The sequence below is a fragment of the Papio anubis genome, chromosome 10 (assembly GCF_008728515.1).
Source record: "Papio anubis isolate 15944 chromosome 10, Panubis1.0, whole genome shotgun sequence".
Lineage (NCBI taxonomy): Eukaryota > Metazoa > Chordata > Mammalia > Primates > Cercopithecidae > Papio > Papio anubis.
In genome coordinates, this window is record NC_044985.1 from 99,602,162 (window position 1) to 99,610,162 (window position 8,001).

The 8,001-nt window shown below is 38.6% G+C and overlaps 1 pseudogene; it reads right to left on the reverse strand.

The window, feature by feature from the left end:
* Positions 1–261: 261 nt before the first annotated feature.
* LOC108581407 lies at positions 262–5,035 on the reverse strand (annotated as a pseudogene).
* Positions 5,036–8,001: the final 2,966 nt, after the last annotated feature.

The following is an 8,001-nucleotide window of genomic DNA, read 5'->3' on the forward strand; positions in this document are numbered from 1 at the left end:
CGTAGAACAATAACTAGCACATAATAAGTGCTATATATAAAAACTGCTTTATCCCAGCACTTTGGGAGGCCAAGACGGGCGGAATGCAAGGTCAGGAGATCGAGACCATCCTGGCTAACACAGTGAAACCCCGTCTCTACTAAAATTACAAAAAATTAGCCAGGCATGGGGGCATGTCCCTGTAGTCCCAGCTAGTCATGAGGTTGAGGCAGGAGAATCGCTTGAACCCGGGAGATGGAGGTTACCGTGAGCCTGGGCCACAGAGCAAGACTCCGTTTCAAAAAAAAAAAAAGAACTGCTTTATTATTTTTTCAAGTTTCAGTTATTTATTAATCAGTATAATCTCCAGTAGGTTACATCAACATTATTTCATGTATTTAGAGGAGAAATATATAAAGTGGAAAATTGTGCAGATGGCTTCTGGAAAACCTTCATTCTAAAGCAGCTTTATAGTGAAACATTTCATTTAGAAATCTGGACCTTCTTTCTTCAGTTCGCTGTAATCCACATTCACTGAATAGAACTCGTATTGATCACTGGGACCCAGTTTGTTCCAGGGTTCTGGGTTATTCTTTCTGTCCCAACTGACATCCGGATTGATCAATGCCAGATGCAAAAGATACAGTGCCGCTCCCGTATCTCCAGCTCCAACAAATCAAAGAGGGGGATCAAGCTCGGATGCCGTGGCCTGACTGATGATCTGGCGGAGCATGTTTGTGGTAGAGGCCTCCGATTAGAAAGAAGAGAACCAGCCTAGCCACCAGGCCCTGGGCTAAGTAGTATCTGCCAACTGCTTTATTATTAACCCATTCCCCTCCCTAACACTATCCTGAATTCGCCTGTTATAAGGATAGGCCAGTCTCCATATTCCATTCCCCGGTCCACAGTGATTGGTTCAGAGATGGGCACATGAGTCCATCAGGCCAATAAGACTCAAATCTTGGGTTGAGACTTGGGTTGAGCTGTTGGGGTAGCAGACTCCCTTCTCCCACCTGGTCATAAAAATATAAAGCATTTGGCTTCCAGAGGTACAGGCAGTCATTAGAGAGCCGCAGGAGAGAACCCACCTGAAGAGGCAGTCCCATGAGTAACAACATAATTTCCTCCTAAAAATCTTTCTCCCACCATCACCACATACAGACTGGATTAAGTGATCCTTATACACAGTCCTGTAACCATCTCTGGATCTCTTAACCCTAAGGTCAGAAGCATCTCCTTTTGCCCAGGGTGATCTCGGTTTAAACCTCTTGGCCCAGGGTAACTATTAAGAGTTCCCCTTTCATCTTCAGGTCCCAGTTTGAATGATAAACTACATGATTATCTATCACAAAATGTATGTACTCTTACGTTATTTGTTTAATTATCTCTCTTCCTTGTTAGATACCAAGCCTTGTAAAAGGCAGGAACTATAACTATATTAGCCATTGTTTCATTTCCAGTAGCTAACACAGTGCCTGGCATAGAACAGGTGTTGAATAGTTGTCTGCATAATAAGTGAATAAAAGAATTTTTTAAAATCATCACCACACCCAGTCTTAGGGTTTCTGACTTTCAAAATCACCACCCCTTAAAACTGTCCCTAATATTTATTTTTTAAGGCTATCTTTAAATGAATTAAAATATATCCGAAGGGGAAGCACATGGTGAGATGCTCCTGTAACACATATCCCTTCAAAATAACATTATTTACTTTTCTGGGAGCCGATAAATGAAAATATCTTATTCTCTTGCTGTCAAAAAGACACAACACCTGAAAAGTCCAGAATACCAAGTTGAGTGAAGATTTTTTCCTAGTTGAGACCTGAAATTCATGGTAAAATTCCCAGATGCAGAAAAAGCCTCACCAGAGCATCTTCGCACAATGGGGTCTTACAAAGCTATTGTAGCAAATTTAAGTTGTACCAGGTACTAAAAATGTTTTCTATTTCCCCACCTGCTTTCTTTGCCTTCACTTGGCCCCTCTGCCATGCACCTCAACTGACATTCAGCACAAACCTTTACTGGGTCCATAAGCCATATAATTCCCTCATATTTTTGCCATAAAATGTTTCATAGACAAGAGAAATTATTTGCAAAGATGTTGGAAGAAGTTTTTCATTTTCTGAGGTTGAGATTATAGTTAAAACTGCAGGAAGAACAAGGACAAATCTGAATGATGATACTCTACAAATTCACTTATCCATTTGACATAAGAGGATTAAAAGAATAGGGAAAAAATGTTTTTCACAATAACTTTGGCATCCATTTAGTTATATTAACAGTGGCTCAGAGGCAAGTGTGACCAAATTTAAAAGGTTTACTGTATGTTTTAGAGTTAAACTTCATTCAGGTAACTTTCATGCCCCTAGGGAGGGCAGCCAATGTTGTGAAACTAAGGGCTAGTTCAAGTTAAAAATAATAATAATAATAATAAATAAAGAGATGGAAAATGTCCAATGGAGAGGTTAAGTATACTTAGTAAGGGTGGTAAAACCACATGAATATTAATTGGGCCAATTCAAACCTTGGCCTCTCAGTAAAACAAAAATATTTTCAAGCTGTAAGAGAAAATAAAGTAGGCTGCTCTTCCCAAGCTGTTTTTCATCTCACTGCTCTCTACGTTTCGTACTGCTGGTTCTCAGAATCGCAAGATTACAAAAAGAGAAGCTACACTTTCAATACATCTTGATTATAACATCCTAAAGCAAGAAAACCCAGAGAACTACTGCAAAGTTAACACCATGGAAAGAGCCTTTCTGTTCACCAGGTGCTTAGTGAGGACTAGCTGTCATTTCCTTCCACACACTCCAGTCATGGCTGGAAAAGGAATTTTGAGCCCTGAATCTTTAGCCAGATGGAGAAGTTCCTTTCTCAATCTTGTCAATTTTCCTTCTCGCTTAATGCTTTTCCTACCTTTCCCGCCACTTCTTTAATTTCTCTGTGTACCTCCTAAAGTAATTTATTTACAAAACTATTAATTAACTTCTTTTGCAGTGCTGTATGTCAAACTAAAAGAAAGGCGGAGATGTGTGAAGAGCTCTTCACACACAGCTATGTTGAATTACGTGTACAATCCTTCAAAAGTCAGGGTGACACCTTCAGAATTCTGGCTCTTCCAAGCTAGATGAGAACACTAATTAGGCATTTTTTCAAAGATTTCTGGACAATGGTGCCTACGAATTGTCTTCTCAGTGTAATGAAAACCTAGATTAATTATTTTTTATGTCATTACTTTCACTCTCAAAGGAGAAATGGTCACTGTTTTTGTTACACTCTGTTTTCAAAACACATCAATGTGCCTCACGATTAAAAAATCTTATACACAAAATTTGAACCAAGAAAACATCTCATTTAAATTACAATTATTCACAATTGAAAAAAAAAAAGATTCTCTTCACTAAAGGATTAATCATTGGTTTATTTTCAATACAGTAGCAAGAATTTTCAATATAATGAAATTATCTGAGTGTACTTTAAGATTTACACACAAGTTCTCAGAGTTTCACATTTTAAAATATGCAACAAAGTTATTCTTTTTCTAAGAAGATAGATTATAAATACCATTATTTTCTCCCTGTTATACTGTTCACCACTGCATTGTCACTAATTGCTATTTCATAGAAACTTTGTCCTGTTCCAAATATATATCTCAAGCGTATTTCTTTGATCATTTACTAATTTACTTTTTTAATTGAGTCACTCATGTAACTATTCATTAAACATCCAAAATGTTTCATGTCTTTTATCCTGCAGAGACAATGGCTAATACAATTCTATATAATTTCTCCTGCGCGCTGGGCAACACAGACCTGTTAAATGAATAAGGACCTGCTTATTCATTTAACTAGAATTCAAACTTTAGTCATAACCCTTAGTGATACCTTCAGTAGAACAGAAAACCCTGCAATGAATACAACTGCATATGAAACTTTAACATATAATAAAGTCAGCATCTCAAATTAGTGAGGAAAAGATGAACATTTAAGTGAGTAGTATTAGGATAACTATTAACAGATAGATAGCTATACTTTAAAAGGGGGAAATGGATCCATTTCTCAGACTATAAAACAAGATAAATTCCAAGTGTATCAGGAATGTGATAAAACGAAACCATACAAATACTACATGAAACACGAGTGAATTGCTTTATTACATGACACTTGGAAAAATGTTCCCAAACATGACTCAAAATCCAGAAGTAAAAAGAGAAAGAACTGACAAAATTGATGATGTAAAAAATAAAATAAAGTTAGAAACCTTTGTATGTGAGAAGCATCATAAGTAATGTAAAAAGGGGACAAATGACAAACCAGGGAAAATATGTGTCACTTACATTACACAGAGCAAATATTCTTCACGTAAACAGAGCTTTTAGAATTTGAGAAGAAAAAACGTATGACACTGTATTGCCAAACAAAGCTAAGAAACAATTGATAAGCAAATTCAAGTGACCTACAAAAAGCTCAACAGTGCTAATAATAAGAGAAGTATAATTTTACACTTCTCTGAGATTCTGGTTCTCATTTATGATTGGATGGGAAAAATCCAAAAGTTTGATCACATACACAGTTGACCAGACTCTGCAAGCACTTTTGCTCTACTGGTGGGAATGCAAAATTGCACCTCTCTTCCAGAGGAAGATTTGCTGATACCTCAGCAATCCCATGTTGAGTAATCTATTCAAAAGATACACTGGCAAAAATATAAGAAGATGCACAAGGCCATGCATTGCAACACCATTAATAATAATAAACTTGGAAGCAATCCAAATATCTATAATAGATAATGGATTCAACAAAGAATAAATCAGGATACAGCCACACAATGGAGTATAAGGCAGCTACAAAAAGAAATGAGAATTATCTCTATATTACCATGGAATCATCTTCAGATAAGTCCTTAAATTTTTTTAAAGGGATGGAAGGCTTAACATATATAGTTCTTTAAACGGTTACCTATGATGAAAGAAGGAATTATATAGAAGGGGCAGGGCCAGGCATGGTGGCTCATGCCTCTAATCCCAGCACTTTGGGAAGACGAAGTGGGTGAAACAACTGAGGTCAGAAGTTCGAGACCAGCCTGACCAACATGGGGAAACCCCAACTCTACTAAAAATACAAAAATTTTTTTTTTTTTTTTTTTTTGAGATGGAGTCTCGCTCTGCTGCCCAGGCTGGAGTGCAGTGGCGGGATCTCAGCTCTGCAAGCTCCGCCTCCCGGGTTCACGCCATTCTCCACCATGCAAGCCTCCCGAGTGGTTGGGACTACGAAGCCAGCCACAGCGCCAGGCTAGTTTTTGTATTTATTTTTAGTAGAGCGGAGTTTCACCGTGTTAGCCAGGATGGTCTCGATCTCCTGACCTCGTGATCCGCCCGTCTCGGCCTCCCAAAGTGCTGGGATTACAGGCTTGAGCCACCGCGCCCGGCCTAAAAATACAAAAATTTTTAATAGAGATGGGGTTTCCCATCTGGGCATGGGGTGCATGCCTGTAATCCCAGCTACTCAGGAGGCTGGGACACAAGAATCACTTGAACCCAGGAGGAGGAGGTTGCAGTGAGCCAAGGTCATACCACTGCACTCCAGCCTGAGCAATAGAATGACGAAAAAAAAAGAAGAAGAAGGGGCAGGGTCAAAGTAATACTTCCATGAATATACCTTGTATATATATACCTTGAATATATATTTGAATTTGGTAGAGTGTAAATATTTTGCATAATTGCAAAATAAAATTAAACATAACAAAATGAGATACTTAATAATTGAGAGCAAAATTAATCAAGTAAATGCAACTGTGTATCAGGTGGATGGCAAAACCATATGGAGGAACTATTCCAAATGACTTTGAAACATTGTAAACTGACTACAAATTTCTATTGAGATATACTCTGAGGACAAAAAGAACTGCAAATAAATCTTAAAATTATCAAATCACTGACACTAGTGGTAGGTGTTGTTGTTCTGAGACTGTTGGGTGTATTGTGAGATTAAGTAAATAAGTAAATAAGATTAAGTAAATAAGTAAAACAAGACAATTACAATCAGTAATTGTCTTGGTGCCATCAGAAACCAGGATTTTTGACATGAGAGAAAGGAGATACAAATGTAAGATGCAGAAGATTTAGTTAAAAGTCCTATTCTATATTTGAATATATATCAGTATAAATTCATGATGTATTATATATACATATATATATATGTATTTCCTACCTCTATCCTCTGAAAAGATCAACCTAAGAGCAATAAGGAGTCTTAATTTTCATATTGCTGTTTCTATTAATCACTTCTAAATCAAAGAAATCATGCGCCTGCAATCCCAGCACTTTGGGAGGCTGAGGCGGGTGGATCACGAGGTCGGGAGTTCGAGACCAGCCTAACCAACAAGGTGAAACCTGGTCTCTACTAAAAATGCAAAAATTAGCCAGGCTTGCTGGCAGGTGCCTGTAATCCCAGCTACTCAGGAGGCTGAGGCAGGAGAATCGCGTGAACCCAGGAGGTGGAGGTTGCAGTGAGCCAAGATCTTGCCACTGCACTCCAGCCTGGGTGACAGGGCGAGACTCCATCTCAAAAAAAAAAAAAGAAAAAAAGAAAAAGAAAAAGAAAAAATGGCTGATTCCAAGTCTGAGAAAGAAAAAGTAGAGGATGAGCCTAGAACATTCTGTCATACCAGACAATAAGGAGACTCTCAGAGATTACTGAGATTGCTCAAAAGATTCAAAAGACAACTTAAATAGGTTCCCACTGGCCAAAGATAAACTAATTCGACACTTCAGAACACTCACTTCCAATTTTTGGAATCTGTGCTTCCTAGGTGGCTATCTTCACACTTTGCATTTGAACACTTTAAACTAGATTCTGACCCTTTTGATTATTTTAGGTTGACATTTTGGTTACCCAGATGGGACCCAAAGCAAGCCTCCAGTGATCTCCACCATTTCACCAACAACAATCAGGGCACTGGTATCAGCACAAATGACTTTTGTTCATGCAACCTCACTAGAGCCAGGAGTCGTCTCTGGTGAGGTTCCTCTTCAACCTCAAATCTCCCTGATTTTTGTTGATATTCAGACTTTATTCAAGCCACCTAATTTCATGCTCAACAGAGGTGGAATTAAAGCTCTGCTTTAAACCAGGTAAGGTTTTGGGTTTTGTTCTCTAGAGATTCAGCTATTTTCAGATTTTGTTTTGTTTATTTTGTGTTTTGTTTTGTTTCATTTTTATAGACAAGGTCTTGTTTTTTTTATAGACAGGGTCTTGCTCTGTTGCGCAGGTTGGAGTGCAATGGTGCACTCATGGCTCACTGCAGCCTCAAACTCCTAGGCTCAAGGAATCCCTCCAACTCAGTCTCACAAGAAGCTGGGACTATAGGTGCGGGGCCACCATGCCTGGCTAATTTATTTTTTGTAGAGATAGGGTCTCACTATGTTGCCCAGGCTGGTCTCAAATTCTTAGCCTCAAGTGATCCTTTCAAAGGGTTGGGATTACAGGCATGAGCTACTGTGCCTGTCCTATAGATTTGTGATTTTCACTTTTTTCTGAGGTTAAGAGTTGTTTGTTGAACTATGCATTACAGTTCGTATAGCCTTTTCTCTCATTTGCACTATGGTCAGGGAAGGAAACCATTTCTCTCTCTGGAAAGAGGAAGTGAATTTTTTGTGGTTTAAGCAAAGTTTGTAATTAAAAAAAAAACAAACAAACTGGCTAAACTCGGAAGCTGGGTTCATTTGACATATCTAAAGTCCCTTTTTGAGTGGCCAAAGCCAATGGAAAGCTTTTAATTAGAACAAAGATAAATCCCAAAGATAAGGAACACTATTCTTCCTGGACAAAACGTACCTTAGGCAACTAGGTTCTTGTGGGAGTGTTTGAGCTCATTGCTCGTGATGTGCAATGGTCCCATAGGCAATCCTCAAAAAAGAACACAGGGGGAATCTTGCTTAACCCAGGGGACCCCATGAAAGGCTGCTCTCCCAGTGCCTTAAGCACCCAGGATTCATGGTTTTGCCAAGACGCTTAACAGGGGAGA